The sequence below is a fragment of the Vulpes vulpes genome, chromosome 1 (assembly GCF_048418805.1).
Source record: "Vulpes vulpes isolate BD-2025 chromosome 1, VulVul3, whole genome shotgun sequence".
NCBI lineage: Eukaryota > Metazoa > Chordata > Mammalia > Carnivora > Canidae > Vulpes > Vulpes vulpes.
Window position 1 is genome coordinate 79,687,143 of NC_132780.1, and position 22,846 is coordinate 79,709,988.

A 22,846-nucleotide genomic window follows, 5' to 3' on the forward strand; every position below is an offset into this window, starting at 1 on the left:
ATAGAGGAAGGAGTAGAGGACACACATCAAATTGTATTCATTGATTTCTCTAAAGGGATATAAGCAAAGCAAAAAGGAAGGAAGAGGAAGAAAGACAAAGACTATAGTATAATAGAAACTATGCCTAACCCAAGGACAAAAGAAAGAGTAGAATAAATTCTATCCATTGCAGTAATGAAAATAAGAATAGAATAAACTTATAAACAAGAACCAGAGGTGACAAAGTCAAATAAAATACTGATTTCCAAATGGGATTGTCAATAATTTTTGCTTGGAAACTTTAAAGAGTTTTTGCAATATAATAATGGTTTAAAAGGAAATAGAAAAGATCTGGCAATACTCCCTCAAGAACCTTGAAAGTGGCTTTGCCTTTTGACACTGTATTTCTACTTTCAGGAATTAGTTTTAAGGAAGTAAACAGAGATGTGAACACAATGCTTCTTAAAACACCTAAGTAGGCGCAGCCTGGGTGGCTCAGCGGTTTAGTGCTGCCTTCAGCCTGCGGCATGATTCTGGGGACCCAGGATCGAGTCCCCGTCTGTCTCCCTGCATGGAGCCTGCTTCTCCCTCTGCCTGTGTCTCTGCCTCTCTCCCTCTATGTCTCTCATGAATAAATAAATAAAATCTTAAAAAAAAAAACACCTAAGTAATTAAATAAATTATAATGTTAAATGAATTCTATAAGACACAACACAATTTCAATTTGCAAAATACATACCTGTGTGTATGTGTATATACACATTATGTGTGTATTTTAAACATGTTCTACATGTATACCATACAATATAATATTAATGAAAACCCAAGATACAATATAATTTCAATTTATAAATATACATTTTGTATATGGATATATATGTATATGTGTATTTTGCAAATGGAAATTGTGTTATATATTTAGTTTTGTTACTATTATTTTGTGTGAATTTTTTTTCATTTAACTTAATATACATACATACATATTAAGCAAATGACTATAAGACAATATACTAAAATATTATTCATAATTATCTATGGCTGGTTAGTATAGAGATGATTTCTATTTAGATCTTTATTCTTCTCAAAATTTGTTAAAATTATTAAGCATTCTACACTATTCAAAATCACAGTAACTATTTCAAAATGGTAATCCATATTATTATTTCATAATAAAGGTAATGAATTCATTTAAAAATGAAAAGTCAGTTTTAAATATTCAGAAGCATACTTTTTCTCCAATGCTCCTGCAACATTAGAAAGCAGTACCAGGTCTCTCATAATGTAAACCTGTGTCAACAGCACTCAGATAAAAGTTGAAGTACAGAGTCCTTGACAAAACAGTCACACCATCCTTTCAGCTTCATATAAACCCCAGAACACTATGAATTCTCAAGTTTTGAGGATGCATCTTTCAGGTCAGGCCTCAGAGAGGCTATCCAGAAAGCCTTCCTATGAAAATCAGCAAAGCTGTGTTTTCCATTGCCTCTACTGAACAATATTCATATTTAATTTCTTCAGATTTCCAGTTAGAGTAGATTTCTATAGTTCTGGTCTGAGGTCTCAAAATTAAAAACACTTGCTCCATTTTTTCTCTTGGTTCTCCTCCCGGATAGAAAATTTCAGCTGAAATGCAAAGTGAAGACACCGGTATGGAAAGACAAGCCTGCCATGAAGGGAGCTGGTGAAACCTCATGGCACGGCAAGGACAATGAAGAAGATTTGTTGTTTTTATCTCAGAAAATCTTCCCTGAGAGGATCCAACAAACCAACAAGATAAAAATGAACTCTATGAGGCATGCTTCTCTCCTCCCACCTTCTTCCCACTCATCCCTTGGAAAGTCTTTTGCATTGTGGTTGACACAACAAGGATTCCCCACACTACATTTTGTCCCAGTAGGACTGAACAAAGATCAACAGAAATAGGAACACACTTTTTAAAAACATTCTAGTCAACCTCTCTCGTTAGCAAAGTAGGTAGAAGAAATGTGTTCTGCACGCCTGAGCTAAGTAAAAATCACAAAACTATTCTGAAAAGTTTTCCAATACCCAACCAGTAACAAAATATTATTCATACCTTAAAGGGCAATAGCATGCTATTATTTAAGTAGGTGCCAAAACAATGGCTGCATGTTGCAATGAGAAGGAAATGTAGGCATGAATGTGGGTATGCATGTCCTCAGCTGATTCTCACTCCTGGTGTCCAGCTCTCTTTGGCATCATGGAACCCAAACTTCCAGATGACTATGATTTTCACCTCTTATGAGAATACATTGTTGTTGTATACATATAACTTCAGACTGGATAGAAAATTTTGGTCCACTTGCTACTATGTGTCGGGTCAACAAAATGAGTAGAAAACTACTATAATTAGCTGTGTGGCACTGTCATGTATGTAGACAGGCCAAAATAATTTAAATGAACCAAAATGAATCTGCTAGACATAACCAACCATAATCAAAGTGTGTATTAAGGCCCATATTAGCACATATCCTGACAGATACATTAATAAAAGAAGTCCTTCTCTTGACACCTGGCATAAAGGCAAGAATTACAGTAAATAATACTGAAACATACTGGTTTGCAGTTTACCTAGAGTAGAGACAAGCAAGATTAGAGCCACGAGATAGAGTCAAAACTGGAATGAATCACAGCAAATAGGTACCAGTAAGAGTGGAAATATAGCAGAGAAGTAATTTGATCCAAATGAAGAGTGAAGAGAGCATAATGATAGCTTATTTATTAGTAGAAATGAACATATATTATTATATTGTATTCAGTTATTGATTATTCATGAGTGATTCATCAATTTTGTGGATTATCCTTCCCTCCACCAGTCTTTTTACATCTGAGTCATCTCTTGCCATCTTTACTTCATATGTGTCCAAAATAATGTTTACCATTAATCTATGTCAAACTTCATTAGCAGAGCAAACCTGATTTGTATGGCTACGGCCTGGTAGTCAAAGAACCCCTTTACCTCTCTAGCTTGAGATCAAATCTGGTGACACATTTCACTAGTGGAAGAGAAGTCAAAGTGGAAATTGAACTTAATAAACTGAGACACTGGTCAGCTAATCCTTGTCTATTGTCTTTTTACTAAGTAAAACTGATCCAGATATAATCAATCAACTCTATTAAATGTCACTTATAGGCAAGAAAAGGTACTCATGTGATAAGGAAAAATAGAAAAGTCACTGCACATGCCTTGTAAAAGCTCAGACTTAGAGCTTTCGACTTGAGAGGATGAGTTCCAAACGGCAAAGAGAAAATGATAAGAACTTGTCCCATGCAATGAGGACATAAATATCATTTCACAGTGGTGATCTGAGCCTCATTCTAGTGAATTATAACCTTAAGGTAAGAGATTTTTCCTCTTTATACTGCTTCTATACTTTCTTCAGCATCTAAGCCCTTTGCTTGCAAACATAATCTGAAAATCCATATTTATAGTGGTCAAGATCTTGAGTTTACTACTCTAGGTTCAAATCTTATTATACCATTTACGAACTGGATGATCTTCAGCAAATTACCTGATTTTTCTAAGCCTTGCTTTGCTTCCCTAGAAAGTGTGTAAAATGATACCCACCCCTAGAGATGTTGTAATGACTAAATAAGCTATCCTCTGTGAGGTGCACAGCCCCATATCTAGCAGAAAATGTGACCAATAAGTGTAGAGGTAGTATTACTGTCAGTATATTAATTACTTGACTGAACTGACTATTCCAGGAATGAGCAAAGTAGATCCTAAAAACAATAGCCTTTATAGAATTGATTTTTGTAGCGTGAGAGCTGGATGAAAGAAGGAAAAAAGAAAGAAAGAGAAAGAAAGAAAGAAAAAAGACAGAAAGAAGAAAGAAAGAAAGAAGACGACGGCGAAGAAGAAGAAGAAGAAGAAGAAGAAGAAGAAGAAGAAGAGAAAGAAAGAAAGAAAGAAAGAAAGAAAGAAAGAAAGAAGAAAGAAAGAAAGAAAGAAAGAAAGAAAGAAAGAAAGAAAGAAAGAGAAAGAAAGAAAGAAAAAGAGTAGAGAGGGATGGATGAAGGGAGGGAGGAAGTGAAGGAAGGAAAACAAGGAGAGGGAGCTAGGAATGAAGGGAGAAGGAAAGAAAGCATGCACACACATATCAATGTCTATATGTGGGCACCACAGTAACCTACTAATATATATTTTATGTATTTTGTTCTTTAACCCTTTGATTCTTTCTACATAAGACCAACATTTAATATTAACAAAGCCAAATATTTCTCAATGGAAGAAACACTGATGTTATGAGCAGTTAATAAATGGAAAGGCAATTAAAAGGAGGGAGTATGACTCTGGTGTTATTGCCTAAGTGACAGAATTATTCAGATAGACGTACAACAAGCCCAAGGTTCCATGGCATCTAGAATCCCAATGGTTTTGTTTCAGACCTTTATCAAAGTCCCAGCAACAGCACAACCCTAGGCCTTTCCAGAATAACAAACTTTGAATCCAGGATCACAAAGTACAAAGAGAAACTTGAGACCACCCAGAGACTGATCCCCGTGTAGAAACACACAAAATTGAGAAAGGAAGTAGAAAACCGTGTGGGACCCCAACTCCCAATGATTTGCACTGGCTCTATTTTCTTCAGCAGCAGTTGAGGAGAGGACTTGGATTTGTCAGAAGCTTTTCCTTCCTCCCTCTTTCTTCACTGGCTTTCTCCTGGCTCTCCAACGAGCCTTGAGCTGCCAAATAGCTACAGGCACTATCTCCTTGCAAGTAGAAAGCTGTGGCACTTTACCCTATTTGCAGTTCTGTGATTCACATGAAATTTCCTTCACAGATGCTCAGACTCTTAAGAGAAGGAATAGAACTGGAGCTGTTTAAAACTCCTAAGCCAGAGGAGATTCTGCGGCTTCTTCGGACAATAGCCTACAGTCAGCCGTGTCCTTGCTGATGAGGCTGGAGGTTCTACATGCCCAGAAACCGTTGTGCATCCGCCCTTAGAAGACTGGCCTGACCAGTCCCACTGCACTTTGGAGGACAGTGGAAAAGTCTGGAATTGGTGACATTATTAAACATTTTGGTTAGTCACTAAGTAAAGTCTTTGCCTAGAAACCTTCATTTCCTGTACAGCAGGGTAGACCAGGTCCAAATGAGACTTTCCTGAAATAATTCATGAAAACAGGCCAGTTCTACAACAAGGAAGTTATCCCGCTGAACAATACACACCAGTTTGGTCCTTAGTGAAATCAGATTTTGTCCACTAGCTGACTGGCAAACAGACCTGTGTCCCACATTGCAGCCCTCCCTTGCAATTCGGACAGGTTTCACAAAAATAAACTTTATGGTACTACTCCACTGACTCAGACTTCCTGTGCATTTGACCATTTTGGGGGACAGCATGGTATTTACAAATAAGAGAGGCTTTTAATCTTTTATGTCACATGCCTGGTACTGGATTTGCAAACTGCTAAATAAACACACAGCCTCTCTAGTTGGCTTCCAGGCAATGATGACAACTTGTGCTTTCATTGAAATATGTGTGTGTCTTTTTAAGAAGTCTGCTAACTGGTGTAGAAGTACTCTACGGAGGAAATGAGAAATGGACTTGAAAGTCAGTAAGTTATTTTTCTCTTTTACGTTTAAATAAAAAATGATGTGATTACTTGGTGATCATAAATACAAGTGAAATGGTTACTTGTCCACCTGATAGGCTTTTTTTTCCCCCGTTATGAAACTGCCACTTGTCACTTTGAATAATTAAATTCAATAGAAACATTTCTCAAGGATTGAGACTATAAGCCTCATGTCTCTGTTTTGGGGTAGGCAAAGTCATATTCTAAAGATGTTCTCCTATTTTAGGGTTAAGTTAGACACAGACGTTTTGCTTCTTGTTAGCACCATACAACTGGCAAGGGGAAAAGCTTGTGAAATTCAAATCGGGAAGTGTTTTCACTTGCTTGCAGCTATGCTGAGGGAAAAAGAATTAAACAAAAGAGTTTTTTTTTTTTAAAAAAAAAAAAAAGAAGAAAAGAAAGAAAGAAAGAAAAGGTTGTGTTTTCTGTATGGTGAATAAACTGTTGAGCATTGTAGATAAATTTGTTAACCTCCCTGATGACATGAAAGAAACTGACCACACAGCGTATGCAGAGGATTTTTTAAAATGATGATAGCTCATAGGCTATATGCTTCACTTCAACTCAGGAAACAAATGTGGAGTGTTCATAAGATATCGGGTGTACTGCTAAGTCCCTGTAATACACTCTTGATAATCACAGAAGTTAAATGAAAAATCATTTTCCAAAATCAGTGGCCAAATTAGGTCTTAATGTATTCATGGAAGAAGTTGGGAGAGAGAAAGAGGAAACTGACATGTTCACACATACCTCAGTGGCGATTCAAAATTCAGATTAATATCTATATCCTTTCTTGAAAAGAGCTGTACTAGGATTAGGTATTACAGTCCTGGAAAAAGTGCAGAAGTTTTTGTGCTTAAGTTCTTCTAGTTTTCTTCATCATTTTGTTTTGAACAGAAAACAAAAGGATGATATAGGTAGTTTCTGAAGATTTCCTTAATTAAAGCTGGTTTAATTCTCACTTAAATGAAAAAAGGTGGTTAAAGATCAAAGTGGTTTCATTCATCAATAGGCACTGAAGAATCAATGTTTTGCTTGTCTGTTCAGTTCAAATTCCTTGATCAATTCCTTTTGCAAAGCTAAGCAGAGCAGAAGCTATTCGCCATTGACACCATTAGCAAGCATTTATGGAGAAAGCAAATGCCACCACCAGCTATACCAACTCAGGTCCGTAGATCTGATTCAGGTCTACCTCCATTTCTGTAGATCAATTTTGCCATTAAACCAAAAAGTCCTGGCTCATAGTCTCTCAAATATGTGTTCAGCAGCAGAGATGTACCTGCTGTGGCTGTGTGATATGTGTTTTCCACAGATTCAGTCATTGCTAATATGATGGGAAAAGCAGTCACTGCACCGAACAAGTAAGGAATTCAGCAACGCCACTTAATACTTAGCTTTATCCTATTACTTATAAAACAGCTTTCTTAATCCTTACTTGCAAGAAAAAGTCTTCTTTAAATTTTTATTATAAGATATTCCAGTAGATTCCCTTGGGGTGCTTCAAGAATATTCCATGGGCAATTTTTACGCCAGATTTCAAACATCAAACTGAGCTACTGAAAAGAGGCCCTGCATTATTTTTTATTTCTAAAATGCTATACAACAGGGGTGCCTGGGTGGCTCAGTCAGTTAAGCGTCTGCCTTCAGCTCAGTTCATGATCTCAGCGTCCTGGAATCAAGCCTCACATCAGGCTCCCTGCTCAGTGGGTAGTCTGCTTTTCCCTCTACCTCTGCCTCTTCCACACACCTCCAACCCCCAGCAGGTTAGTGCTCTCTCTCTCAAATAAATAAATACAATCTCTTTAAGAAATGCTATACAACAGCTTCAAATATACAGGATATGAGAGTGAAATTTTTTTTCTTAATTCCAAACAGCAGTGAACCTAATTTATGAATTTTTTCTCAATTTAAAAATAACAAATGGAAAAAAATAAAAACAACAAATGGAAATCTTAATATTGAATTAGGGAGTCTTCAAGATTAGCAGGTATACAATGACATATTTATAGGGGCAATGGACAGGTAACTTTATTTTAGGTCTAGAAAACACCTGCTCAGAATAAGTAGTTTATGATTTCCACATCGAATAAAGAAAAAAAAAAAAAAAAACCACCACATTGATCTAAGATTTTGGTAGACTTTTTTAACCAAAAATAATGCAAATCCTATCATAGGGTACTTGTATGCCTCATCAATATATTCTCCTAAAATTAAGGGGATTCAGAAAATGCCGAATGAAAAAATGATAAAGTAAGAGACTATAAGGGTTTTCACTGGAAAATCCATACGGATATACTTGGAGTTGTGGTGGGGGCGGGGGGGGGGGGGGGGGGAGAGAAGGAGGGAACTAATTAAATACAATATTCAATTAATCTCTGAAAAACAATTTCTCTCCACATAAATCTACAGATTATATGGGCTTCCTCAACCACCTCAACCCATTAATCCAAAATTGTGAAATGTGATCCCTGGAAATACTCAGAATTAGACATGTCATAGTAACACGGATAGAAAGAAATTTTGCACAAACATGCAACAACCTTGGTAACGAACTGATTTTTGTAACCCCAGTCCTTTAGATTTGCTCTAATTATACGAAGCAAGGAATTGGCTGTTATCCAGTGAATTTGAACTGTGGACACTGACCAAATTGTTTGACATTCTACCCCCATCCCTTCTATTTTCAGTCCACATTTTCCCTCCATGGTGACTTTCTGGTTATGTTTTATCTGGTTTTGGCTGTCTCTACTGCCCACTTCAGATAATTGCTCAACTCTCCACTTGGCTTCTTGCTGGGTAGGTTTGACCTAAGAAAATGGATGAAGAAAGAGCCAGCATTTTCCTTTGATCTCTTAGAACTCGGATTCCATTATATAATCTACCATAAATCCTGGCAGTAGAGATTGACATCAACTTCCAAACTTGCCATAATATGACACTCCTAGTTGATTCATTATGTATTCTGACATTTCTTAATTAACATGAACTCAATACTTCAGTGTGTCAGTGATAAGACATTTTTCTTAGTTGCCTTCTCAATATTTTTACGGATTGCCTTGATTAATTTTTCTCTTCTGCAATGCAAGTCTCATATGCCAAATGTTCTAACTGGCTAACTGCCTCTAAGGTTTAAGCTCACAGATGTTTCCTTGTGGCCACAGCAAACACTACTCCCCTGAGAATAAGTCTGATAAATAAAATTGGCAATAAATTTAGAACTAAAGGGCTGGATAAGAAAAATCAAGTGCAGCCCTCATTAACTACACTTTTGTAAATCTACAAACTTGTCTAATGTACTCAGTCCTCAAATATCGATGGTAGTGGATTCTAGGAATCCCATCAACAAATTAAAGCCTTAATCCAAAAACCTCCTTCTATTTAACAGGATAAATCCCTTTCCCACTGAACATATTACCATGGCTGCTAGCAAGTAAAAATTGGCACATTTAAATCTCATTTCTATTCCAAGTGCTGAGGAGGAGTAAAATGGATAAAATCCAGATGGTGTGAAGAAAGTAAAGGAAGGACCCTGCGTAGTCTGAATGTAAATAATTTGTGAACTGATCTGCATGATTAATACTCATCGTTAATATTGCTTAAGCAACATGAATGCCATAAGCAGGAAACATTTGCTTTCTACTTTTTCCTTTCCTAGAAAACATTTTTCTATGAGACTTTTCCTTCACAAGGTAGATCTGAAGTACCTCTTTCCTTGATTTGCGAGGCCTCAATGACATGGAGGTATAACCAACAAACCAATATGAACTATGTTCCTCATGCTGAATAATTGAATGTCATCCTCTCCCTGTACTTCTAGGCTTGAAATGCAAAGCCCAGGCATTGCCCACCATGGAACATTCTCAAGAGTATAGTATCATAATTTAAGATTTATTGTAACTGAAATTAAATTACCTAGTGTGCTTGGCCTTTCCCTTCATCACACACCCCAGTGACTCTGCTTTTTTTTTTTTTTTTTAGTTGGTGTCCTTGTCTTTTATTCCCCTTTAAAAAAAATAGAAGAAAAAGAAAGGAAAATAGAAAACACAATCTGTACCCTTCTCTCTATCCTCAAATCATTGGATTCAGCTCCCCTATTCCCATGAGCAGAAAGCAGTTTAGGCAGCAGCAAGAGGCACCACTGTCTTCTCCAACTCAAGTTCTAAATCAATGATAACATGTCGTTCTTTTGTTTTCAACATAGGTGCCTATGTGTGCTTGTGATAGAATCTCAACTCATTGTTCTAAATGGAGATTGCTGAAAGCAAGAATTATAGGATCATAAAACGGTCTGAGCAAGGGAACCATACAGTTTCCCACATCCAATATCTTCATTTAATTGGTGAGGAAATGGGACCTCAAAAATGAAATACTTGCTCAAATTAGTGGCATCAAACTTCCTGATTTCAAAATATACTATAAAGCTACAATAATCAAAACAGTAAGGTATTGGCCTAGACAGACATGTAGACTAAGGGAACAGAGGAAAGAGCTCTAAGTAAGTCCACATGTATAAAATCAATTGATCTTCAACAAGGGTGCCAAGAATATACAATGGGAGGATCATCTCTTCAACAAATGGTTTTGAGAAAACTAGACATCCACATGTAAAAGAATAAAATTTGATGTCATCTTACACCACACATGAAAATCAACTCCAAATGCATCAAAGACTTAAGTTAAGACCTGAAACTGTAAAACTCCTAGAAGAAAACATAGAAGACAAGCTTCATGACATTGAACTTGGCAATGATTTCATGTATACGACAAAAAGCACAGGCAACAACAACAAAAAATTAAAATTAAAAACACCAGCAAGGAATGCCTGCACGGCTCAGTGGTTGAGTGTCTGCCTTTGGCTCAGGGCGTGATCCTGGGATCCTGGGATGGAGTCCCACACTGGGCTCCCCGCAACAGTTTGCTTCTCCTTTTGCCTATATCTCTCTGCCTTTCTCTCTGTGTCTCTTATGAATAAATAAAATCTTTAAAGCAATAAAAAATTTAGAAACTAAAAAAAAATTAAAAATACCAGCAAGATTACACTAAACTAAAAAGCATCTGCACAGCAAAAAAAAAATTAAAAATCAATAGAATGAAAAGACAATCTATAGAGTGGGAGAAAATATATGCACACTATATATGTAATAAGGAGCTAATGTCCAAAATACATAAGGAACTCTACAACTCAGTAACAGAAAAACTAATAATCCGACTAGACAATTTTCCAAAGAAGACATACAAATGGCCATCTGGTATATAAAAAAGTGCTCATCATCACTAATCATTAGAGAAATGCAAATCAAAACCACAGTGAGATATTACCTCATCCCTGACAGAATGGCTATCAGCAAAATAGTATTGGTAAGGATGTGAAGAAATTAGAACCCTTGCGCACTGTAAGAATGCAAGATGCTTCAGCCACTATGGAGGTTCTTCAAAAAATTAAAAATAGGGGCACGTGGGTGGCTCATTTATCTTTAGCTCAGGGGGTGATCCTGGGATCCCAGGATCGAGTCCCACATTGGGCTCCCTGCAGGGAGTCTGCTTCTCCCTCTGCCTATGTCTCTGCCTCTCTCTCTGTGTCTCTTATGAATAAATAAATAAAATCTTTCAAAAATTAAAAATATAACTATGAGGGGATGCCATCCAGTTAAGCACCCAACTCTTGATTTCAGCTTGGGTTGTGATCTCAGGGTTGTGAGATGGACCCCCCCTTCCCTGCATCAGGCTCCCCAGAGGGCATGAATCCTGCTTAAAATTCTCTCTCTCCCTCTCCTTCTGCCCCTCCATGCCACCACTCACACTCTATGTCTCTCTCTTTACAAAAAATAAAAATAAAATAATAATAATAATAATAATAGAACTATTAGATGATCCAGCAGTCCCACTTCTGGGTATATATCCAAAGGAATTAAAATCTGGATATGGAAGAGCTATTAGCACTCCCATGTTCCTTTGAATCATATTCAAAGTAGTCTGTTTAATGTGAAAACAGCCTCGTTGTCTGCCAACAGATGAGCTGATTGAGAATACATGCTATATACACACAGTGGAATACTATTTAGCCTTAAAAGAGAACATTCTGCAACATGCAACATTGACAGACCTTAAGAACATCATGCTAAGTGACATAAACCAGGCACACCAAAGCAACTATTGCATGATTCCACTTCTACAAAGTATCTAAAACAGTCAAATTCCTAAGAGCAAAGACCCGACATGGTGGTTACCAAGGGCTGGGGAGGAGTTATTCATCAATAGATGCAAAGTTTCAGTTAATTGAGATGAATAAGGTCTAGAGGTCTACTGTACAACACTGGACCTACAGTCAATAACAATGTATTGTAGACTTAAAATTAGTTAAGAGGATAGATCCTATGTTAACTCTTCTTACCACAATGAACTTCTTCAAAAAGACTTGTTCAGTACCCAATATAAGTAGCTATTTAATAACTAGAAACAAAGTATAATGATTTTCATCCAATCTAATAGAAATAGGAACAATTGTCTTCTGAATCTATAGCTTGTCCAAATAAAATAATTTTGCTATAAAAGTATTCCAAGTTAATAGCGTTTTATACATGTATGTGGTATATTACTTTTCAAAGTCCTATCACTTAATCTTCACGGTATCACCAATAGAATCTTTGATAGGAGTTTGGTAGTTATCATGCCCATTTTACAGTTGGGAACACAGAGCACTGAGCATGCAAGTTTTTTACTAAGGTCACTCAGCATATTGGTGGCAGAACAATATATTTTGGCCCTCAAACCTTCCTTACAACCATAAACAATCATGACTTCAAAAAGCATGTCCTAAAAGATTGTTTAAACTGTATTAAACTATCCCAATCACCTCCAAACTGATGTACTCACTCTTTGTCTGAAAACATCAACCGACACAGTATTTCCCTTAGCTTAAGTTTGTATCTCCTTCCGGCCCTACATGAAAATCTTTCACAACCACACTATCAGGCCCAAAGATTGACATCTCCATTCCTAGATCATCTCACACTACCTCCCAGCACTCTTCTTACCTGCAAGTTGATGAATGATTCCCCAAAGCCTTTCTCTTCATGCCTTGGCTTATGCTCTTCCCTCCCATCCTCCAAGCTCATTGGCAAATGTGTATATAAAACTTCCTATATGCAACCATCCTTCACCACTCCCTGCCCCCCCCTTCTCTTCCCTCCCCCACCCATCTTCCACCCATCTCAACCAGAAATAATTTCCCCTCTCTGTGCTTTCACACCTCAGTGCTTATCACTCTCAAAGTACCCAGCACATTCTACTCTACTGCCTTACCTTCTGTAACATTACAGCCTATAGAGCACATGACACTTATGTAATAGTCACCTGTCACCTTATGTGCCTTACTGATCATAACTGAGAGTGAGTGTCAAAGAACACATCAGGCTCTACTGCACCCAACAGTTATGTCCTAAGACCCTGGTGTTGGGACTAAAACATTAGTCTTTTGTACTCTCATTTTTATTTACTATGGCCAATCATTTGTTAAGATCTATTTTCTTAATGCCATGTACAGAAAGGTATTTAATAAAGACAAGCACATTACCTGTAATAATCCATTTATATATATATCACTCTAAAACTATGTGAAAATATGATTATAAATTTATTTTTAGGGGATCATCTGGCTCAGCAGTTCAGCACCTGCTTTTGGCCCAGGGAGTGATCCTGGAGTCCTTGTTATGGATTTTTGAAAATCGCTGTGAAATTCCCGAGGCACAGGAGGGCAAACCTGGCTTAAATACCCCATCTTTGTACTTGAGGTACTTTGGGTTTGTGAAGGAGCAGAGACTCTGTGATAGTGCCCTTAAAATATTACCTCTTCCTTAAATAAAATCAGAAAAGAATTTTACAGCGTGTGGCAAGTTAAACTACACTGGATTCTGAGTAACCCTAATCTCTAAATATTCTTTAGTATAAACTTGACACGAGTAGGATTTTCAAAAAAAATTTTTTTTACATTCGAAACACATGAAATAGTTCCTGTTTAATTTTAATTCTAAACTAGAATTTCAAGAACCAAAATTAGGAGTATCCCAAATAACCATTTCTATTTCCATAGTTGTATTGATAATATTTCTATTGTTTTCATTTTAAAACTTAATTTAGTTGCATTTTCAGCTTGTATATAACTTAAGCTATAAAACTATAAGGGGTCTTATTTGCAAAAGGTAAACTATATATATGTCATTTTCTTAGAGATAAACACATAAGGAATAAGACAAGGAAGGCAACGTACTATCCCAGCAAAGAGAAGGAACGCTACAACTTTTCATCTTCCCCAGAATTGTCATTTTTGTATGGCATTTCTTCCTCCTTCTGATTGGCAGTATCCACAAAAGAAACACCAAAGAACTGAAAATGAGTGACACCTATAAACAGGAGAGTGAAGTCACATTAAGCTCTAAAATGCTGGGGAATAGGAAAGTGGAGTTCCAGGTGTGCAACCAAGATAAACCTTTGTGGCTTTTAAAATAGAAGGTTAGGATAGCTTCTAGTCACTTGGCTTCTCAAAAAAAGTCAGAGAGCGTCCCAAAGACTCCAGGGAGGTCCCAGGAAGATTACTCAGAGAAGTAACATGTTGGCCTTGAAGTCTATCCACCACTCTCCCTCCAAAACCGCACCCATCCCGCCTGCCAAATTCACCAACTTTGCCACCCACACTTCCACCATGGTGCACAGACTCAGTTCTTCAGGACATTTCATAGCACCTCACCAGGGCTACTCTCATCCAGTTAGCAACAAGATTTTATATGTAACTAAGTAAGAATTTATGTGTTCCATATAAAAACTTTATTTTATAAAACTGAGCTTTTTATAAAAACCCTTTCATACACATTATTTAATTAAACCTCATCAATAGCCATAAAACTTTTGTAAGTCAGATTCATTATTCTCCATTTACAAAGATACTGCAGTGTAGAAAAGGTGTACTATTATCTCTTGAGCATCCCAGATGCTCACCTTGCTTCTCCAAGGCAAGGACTACATGAATCAAAAACTTCAGAAAATAATATTGTATCAAGTAATGACTAAGAGCATGGGCTTTGCAAAGGTTTATCTTCAAGTCTTAGGACCATCACTTATAAAGCTGTCTAATGCTGGACACTAACTTTGCAAAGCTTTAGTTTCCTCGTCTGTAAAATCAGAATCATAATATTGTTTATCATCTGGGGTTATTGTAAGGATTAAATGTGATAATATCTATAAAAAGTATTATACAAAGAGCTCCCCACACCTCAGGTGCTAGTATAATTGCTCTTATTACCACTTCATGGGCACTAAGTATTTGTTATGGAGCTGTGGAGTGAGAGACTGATCCAGATGTTGGGCATTACATTGAATCAGAAATTAGCATACAACTCTACATGGAACAGACTCAGGTCTTGTCTAACAACCAAGCAAAATGCTTCTTTTGATTTTAAACAAATGTGAAGCATTTGTAACAAGTTTTTTACATACTTGTCTCAGCAAGAATTTGCCCTCCCCCCCCCCTTTTTTCTTTTTTTTTTCTTTTCTTTTTTTTTTTTTTTTTTTTGCTACTCTTCTCATCACTAAGGGATGTGGCTATCCTAACAGACACAAAGGAAAGGAATAATGCAGGGAGGGATGTTGGAGGTGTCTGTGCTTTCTCTTCCAACACTTTGTGCTCATTACGAAAGCATTGGCATTTCTACAGGTGGCACGCTCAGCTGGCTGGATTTATTGCCCATTTCTTTTATAGGTCAAAAGCTATAATCAGATGGATATAAATTCCTAGTAGCCATGGTGCTCACCATGAGTTTGGTCATTTATTCCACCAACACTTATTATTAGGCACTGTACTATGCTTGCAATAAAAATGACTTTGTTGGGGTGCTCAGTGGCTCGGTCGGTTAGACCCCCAACTCTTGACATCAGCTCAGGTTGTGATCTCAGGGTCGTGAGGTTGAGCCCTGTGTCAGACTCTGCATTCAGTGGGGAGTCTGCTTCTCTTCTCCTTCTACCTCCCTCCCACCCCCCACATCCTGCATGCTCACTCTCACTCTCTCTCTCTAAAATAAATAAATAAACGAATCTTTTAAAAATGACTTTCACCTCACTTATCCCATACAATTATATCCAACAGCTGCTCTTATTTTCCCAACTTTGTTGGATGAGGTATGTAAGGCCAGAGAAGAACTGCACAGGTTGCACAAGGGGCATACTATGGCTTGGATTCAGACATCTTCTGGGGATTGAATTGAACCATCTAATGTCTGCATCCTCACCAAAGAATTACTGCTATGGAAGACCTAAGCAGAAGTATAAGCTTTCTAGCAAAATATTTTTATGGGTGAATAGACAGTTCAAGGCTCTCCATCCTCAAAAAGAATCACATGCTTTCAGAGAGCAAAATGTTATACTCCTTAGAAAGAACCAAAAAACTCACTGATGTGCAAGGTTTTGCTGCTGTGGTCCAGTGGGAATGATCCAGAGGAAGTCTACTGAGATGTTGCCTAGAAGGCAACCTCACCATCATCACTATCATCAAAAACCACCTGTAAAGGACCTCCCTTAAAAAAAAATAGCACCTTATTACACCTGTTGTAGGAAGCTCTGTAGGGATTCACAATGGAGAAGAGCCCTGATAGAAGAGCCCTGCCCTGTGGTGGGCAGGACCACATCTCAACTGATATTAGTGAAACATATGTCATGGCTATTTCACAATGTGGATAGTCTACTCTGAGCTGGTCACTCTCATTCTTGGCTACTTTTCTTTGTAGCCAATCTGCTACCATAGAACACAACTGTCACTGTTCAAAGCAAACTGAAGCCCGAGACGTTGCTCCAACCAACTGGGTTGAATGAATATAGACAAATACTCAAAGAACCCACAGATAACTATGTAAAAATGGTTAGCAGACACCCAATATAAATATTTATACTGTATAGAAGTTTCCAGTGAGTGTTGGGGAGAAGGTGGAGGTAGCTAGCTCTAAATCGTAAGCTGAATGAAAAATTAGAATCTAATTGAAATCTAAATGAAAAAATCTAAATTAAAGTTAATTTTTTTTACCATTCTTGCAGCAAGTTTAAGACACATGAGCTTTATCCCTTTCCTTGAGTGTCAAGAACAATAAAACAAAACCTATATTTGCAAGGATCCAAGAAAAAGATCCTGGTGGTAAATATGACCTTTCTTTTTACAACCAAAATTTTGCGCTTTTTTACTACATGTTATATCTCTCATACCTACATTATTTTTATTCCTAATTTCTTTGAAAATCTAACAACCTCTACAGCATTGCATCTAACCTCTGGAGCATTATAGCCATGCATGCCAAGGCCCAGTGGACAGTCTTCATAAAATAGTAACAAAATGGCAACAAACATTTGCTTTGGAGAATTAGGAAGGAATTGTATGGAGCAGAAATGGGCTCTGAACCCCTGGTCTCCGAAGTTCTCATCCAATTTCATTTCTTTTGGCTCTCAGAGCTTTTTAATATAAAATTCAAATACTTCTACCTCATATTCATAATTTCAGTCTCAACATTAACATATATAATATATAACATTAATACATATCACATTCAAAACCAGATGACTTTCCCAGCGTCCTCGTGTGAGTTGCTCAGCAAGCCTATTAGATCTGGCCCAAAGAGCCAAAAGAAATTGGAACAAGCATCAGTGTGATGATCCCAAGTTCTGATAAAGCCCAAACCTTATTTAAAAAAAAAAAAAAAAATCAGATTGGCTTCTATGAGCATGTCTGAGAGAACAAAAGGTGGTTACCCTCTTGACAAAGCATGAAACTTACAACTCAACGCACATTTCCTGAAACGTGTGGCATTCCTCTAACCAAAATGAAAGTATCCTGCCCTGTCTTTTGTGACTGCCACATCATTACTCAAGTAGCTCACTGCCATATGTGGGGGAGGCATTAATGTACACACTGTCCCACTGCAAAAAATGACCACGAGTTGTTTTCACGTGATAGCACACTGAGGCAGCAGGACTCAAAAGAAGTTGCCTAAAATCACAGGGCAATCTAAAGACAGGCTGTCTCACTTTTGTATTGCTAGATTGCGGAGCTTTTCAGAAAACTTGACTGCCTTTGGGAAACAAATAATGGCTTGTTCAGACTGCCTCGTTCAAACTCAACACAAGTTATGCCACCAAAGATTAAGAAAGCAGGTAGTGTGCTCCTACCAGCCTGTGATCAGTCCAAATAAGAACTTCTAAAATTCCAACGCATTTCAACAATACGGTAGCTCCTAGCTAGGGCTGGATTCAGTAAGTATACGTTATCTGAGGCAGGCAGACAGCCTGTCAGTGCTATACTAAGAAAAGGGTAGTTGTATTGCCCTCTGACTCAGCTGAACATTATTCCAAAAGTGAGTTTCCACTTTGTACCAAGTTTAGATTCAACATTTTAATGTCGCAGTAATGCTTGCCAACAACTTTGCAAAATATCCCTGGAGCACTAAGAGAAAAATGAACATCTTTTAACATGAGAGGGAAGCTCTAAAGTTACATCACGCTGGTAAACAGCAGCACATAGAGCAAAAAGAAAAAAACTTATATTGAGAAAAAGAAATAGGAGTACCTACTTGAGGAGAAGAATGTCACTCAAAGACTGTCTTCTTATGATACAGAATGGGCAAGAGAAAGGAACACTAACCTTTCGAGCCCGTTAAGGCGCTTCTGAGCATGGAGACTGCATTTTCAGTTTTGGTGAAATCCGTTCTGAGGCAGTAGACAGGAGGCTGTTATGACCATGAAATTAGGAAATGCAGCAACTCAAAACTAAAGAGCTAGCACCACCATTTGACTAGGAGTGGAAAATCTCCTGTACAAAATAGAGGAGGGGGTGGCCTTCCTTTCTCCGCACAAGGCCCGATTCTAACTTTCTTAGCGCTTTGGTCAGGACAGATGTTTAACAAAGGGTTAGTAATTTGTTAATCTGCCTGAAAATTTTTTATGTAATCCAGCTGATTTTCTCTTCACTGCTAATAAAGTTTGAAGTCTAGACAGGCATGTCGGGTTGGAAAAAAAATAAAGCACTCATTCAGCACATAAATTTTGCTAATCCAAAATTAGTTACAGCTAAGAGCAGGAGTGAGGACATGTCTTCTGCGAGCATTTCCATAACTTTCTCCTTCAGCCATTGACTCAACAACTCACTCTGCACTTCTTGTCACTGATGAATTAGGTTCCTGACTTCACTAACCTGCAGACGCTTAGCTTCTCTCCAACTCCTAGGCCATTCCTTCTGTCATCTGATCTTTCCACAAACTGTCTGGCATTTCCTGCAGCCAGTTAAGAGTTTATGCAGTGTTTTTGTTTTGTTTACACTGAGATAAACGTTCTGAAGTAGAAAATGGGCTCAGAAGTGACATGGAAATTAAAGAAATAACATTAAAATATTAACAGATATGCTTTATATAGTATATATTTTAAAAGATTGTTTTTTAATATGTTAGATTTTTCTACTCTTCAAGTCTTAGGAGAGGATGGCTTTCTAGAATTGAGAAAGAGGAGAAAGTGAAGGAGCCTATTTTGCTACTGGGCTTTCTAGAATCTCCAAGTGCAGGTTGATATCTGTAGGGCAGGGGATGCAGCTCTAAACAGGCTTAGGAAAGAAAGAGAATTCTCATAATCAACACTTTAAAACATTTTAAAATAAAGCATCTTAACTATCTTCAATATTGCCTATAAGTGTGTTAGCCCATAAAATAATTTGAACATGCAAATTTGTCTAAGATTGATTTCTGCAGAATATGTAGAACAGGACATATTTTAGCTAGTATGTACAGTATTTAATTTGTTTTAAAAAACTAAATTTCAACAAGATTCACTTACAAAAAAGAATGATCACACATACTAATGCAATATCAGGTTTTATTAGCTTTTTATTATTTTTATTATGGTTCCTGGCAAAAGATAAATTCTTTAATAAGATGTTTTGAACAGTCTAAACATCTTGAGAGCAAAATATTTTTGTCTAAACTAATTAAATTCTTCAATTATTTTATTTTGCAGAATGACCTATGCTTTTCAAACATGATTTACTTACCTGTTAAAATCCACTGTACACATCAATACAGAAAAAAAAAAATCGCTTAGAGTGACAGTTCTCAAAATACGACATCTGTTGGATTCTGAACCGAAGGCTATAGATTACTATTTTCATTAGAAAATATAAATATATAACATAAGATTCTTACAAAATATGCATTTGATTAATTATTCTTAAAAGACCATTATGACATTCATTTGCATTCCATATGTGCCTTCTCAAGGAGGGAATAAAAATAACAGTAAATGTCTTCTGGACACAAACTAGAAGCCGAATACTCTTCTAAGCAAGTTTACAACAATCCAGTGAAATAAGTACTATCGCAAATCCATTTTACAGAGGAGGAAATCATGGGATGCCAACATTACACACCTGTACCAAGATGTTATAGCTGAAATCAGGATTCAAAGGACATAAGCACCCACGTTTTTAACACCCCACTTCAGAATCAAAACTAGGGAACACACATGTTTTCTATGTGTGTTGGGGAGAAAATGTGGGAAGATTATCAATGGATGGCTAAGAACAATTTCTATAGATTGATATAGAAGTGTTATTATGAATCATCTTAAAGTTTATCATTCTAATGAGCTTACTAAAAAATTAAAATGTTGGCTCAGACTAATGCTTTAAAATATTCTGTGCTTTCTTATAGAGAAAAAATCTCTTGTGAGGAACATTTTCCAATTAAATTATATTCACCATTATTAGATTACACTAAATAATGAAAAAAGTAAGAAGAAAAGAACAATTTAAGTAAAGCCATATAATGCTACTCTAGAAATCTTCCCAAGTTCCAACCTTTTTAAAATACATTCTCTCATTCCAGAAGTAACTACTAACAGCCTGGTCCCCACAAGCAAAGTAAAGCAGAAAATTGACCAAGCAAAATCCTGCTGTGATCTGGGTGATTTGGGTTGGAATAAAAATCAGGTGTTTGATTTGGAGTGTGTGTTTTTGTCTAACACCTCAGATGACAGCAGACTCAACTGGGGCTCAGTTATACAGATAGTGGCCCAAATTCTTCACTTGTCCTCATTAGCAAAGATTTTTCTATTGGACACTGCTTTAACCACTATCTGGATTCCATCACACTATACAAGCAGCTCTGAACTTCTGGTTTTCCTTATGAGGAGCAACCAAAATTGAAAACTCTGCTTGCCTTAAGATACCTGTCAGTACCTGAGTATCAACTTACTCATCTTTCTAAGGGAACCTGCTCAGTCCCTCCCCCATCCTGTTTCCAAAACCACATCACATCCCAATGACCCTCAGATCATAGCTAATTGGGCCAGGGATAGGAAACTAACCAAGATAGATAGTACCAAGGACATGAACTAAAGTGAAAAGATGAACTTGACCAATCACATTCTAGCTCTCTGGAGTATGAATTTTGAAAACTAGAGTGAGCTAGTAAGGCACACAGGCAGGAAGGATGTCCTGGGGCAGACCAGAGACCACAGTAGGCAAAGGCCCTTTAGCAAGTAAAGTTATGCAGTGATAGGAAAACCCAGTGAGCCAAAATGAAAGATAGGGGGCCCTAAGCCCCTGAGCACATGGCAGGGCCTGGCTATGGCTGCACTGGCCACTGGTGGGATTGTGGATGTCACACAAATTCTCCACAAACTCTTATTACCACATATCCAAGGGGGAGTCTCTGTTCTTTCCCATCAAGATTGTAACTAAAACACTCATTCTGGATCACAAGTACTAATTTTTGTAGCAGAAGGCACAAAATCCAGGAGTCTTGGTTGCGGTGTACAGGTCCCAGATATTTGAAACAGAGTCTTCATATGACCAATGCCTGATGAGTCTTTCTACTATCATTTACTCAACATTGATGCCCTGTAGTTGAAGTTCATAGGGAAAAAGATAGTCTCTTTCAAAAACAAACAAACAAAAACAAAAAAAGACTATCTTTCTTTAAGTAACAAGTTCAGACACAAGAAACTTATGAAAAATGATCAATAAATTCAATTAAAACTTATACTTCATCTTAAGAAAGACTTTTAAAACTTGCCTTCATGGAAAAATAAAATAAAATAAGATGAAAACAGAGAGGGAGGCAAACCATAAGAGACTTAACTGAAGGAAATAGACTGAGGGTCGCTGGAAGGGAGCTGGAGGGGAGGGACAACTAGGGGATGGGCATTAAGGAGGGCACGGGATGGAAAGAGCACTGGGTGTCATATGCAACTGATGAGTCATTAAATTCTACTCCTGAAACTATTAATATAGTACAGGTTACTTAAATTGAATATAAACTAAAAAAAATTTTAAATCCTGCCTTCACAAATCACATGCCTCTTATTTATATACAAAAAGATGTATATCAAACCACAAAGGTCCCATATGAAGAAATATTATTGAAAAAATTCTACTAGGAGAATAAAAGGGATTTTCTATTTATCAGGGTAACAAAAGAAATAACATCTGAAGAATACAATGATTACAAATGGAAAAGCTATTCCCTTTATTGAGCATAGAAAATAACTCCCTGACCCTTCTTACTCCCTCAAAACCCTGTCCCTTAGTTTTCCTTCTCCCCAAATACCAGTTTCTAACTGTCACCTGACCACATCAATCTCAATAACCAGGCAGACCCACAAATTCACATACTCTTCTTCAGAGAGAAGCAAAGTCTCAGCTAGGGTCCAGAGAGGGGTAACCCTTCCAGTAGTTTATTGTCATCAACTACAAAAGTGCACATCTAAGGAGAAAAAGAATTCCATAAATATCATCCAAGGTCAAAGAGCCAGTGCCAGAGAAAAATGATTTCTAACTACAGCATAGTATTTGTCACTAAGTTCATCAGCAACTAGCACAAACCCTTGAATCCTAGCAAAAGGGGAAGTTGCCTTTAAGGCTGAAAAAAGATGCTGTAAGACATCAAGCGCAAAGGGAAGCCTTGATGCCTAAACCAGATCATGATTAGGGGTGAGAAGTACTCCCCACTTGAGGATAGAGTGGGCTACCTTAGTGGCAAGTGGGTCCTGCCCATGTTGGTGCCTCCAATGACCAGCAGCAGCAACAAACTTGACCAACCTTGGTCGCTTCCTCAGGCCTGCAGTGATGCTCAGTACCTGTGACAAGTACTATAGCATCTGCTTATTCACCAGGTGCTACAGGAAAGGAAGATTTTGAACGGTCGTGGAGAGCAGGGGGAGAAAAATATTGCTTCGTTATTGTTTGCTTCCT

The 22,846-nt window shown here is 37.4% G+C and overlaps 1 protein-coding gene across 2 annotated transcripts in view; it reads right to left on the minus strand.

The window, feature by feature from the left end:
* Window positions 1-18,751, minus strand: part of ESR1 (estrogen receptor 1) — a 374,345-nt gene extending 355,594 nt beyond the window's left edge. The window contains exon 1 of one of the 2 annotated variants that reach the window (XM_072767773.1): window positions 18,251-18,751. The gene's annotated coding sequence lies outside the window, so the exon portion shown is untranslated. The remainder of the gene's footprint in view (window positions 1-18,250) is intronic. The other variant, XM_072767754.1, reaches the window with a different exon arrangement.
* Between the last annotated feature and the right edge of the window lie 4,095 nt (window positions 18,752-22,846).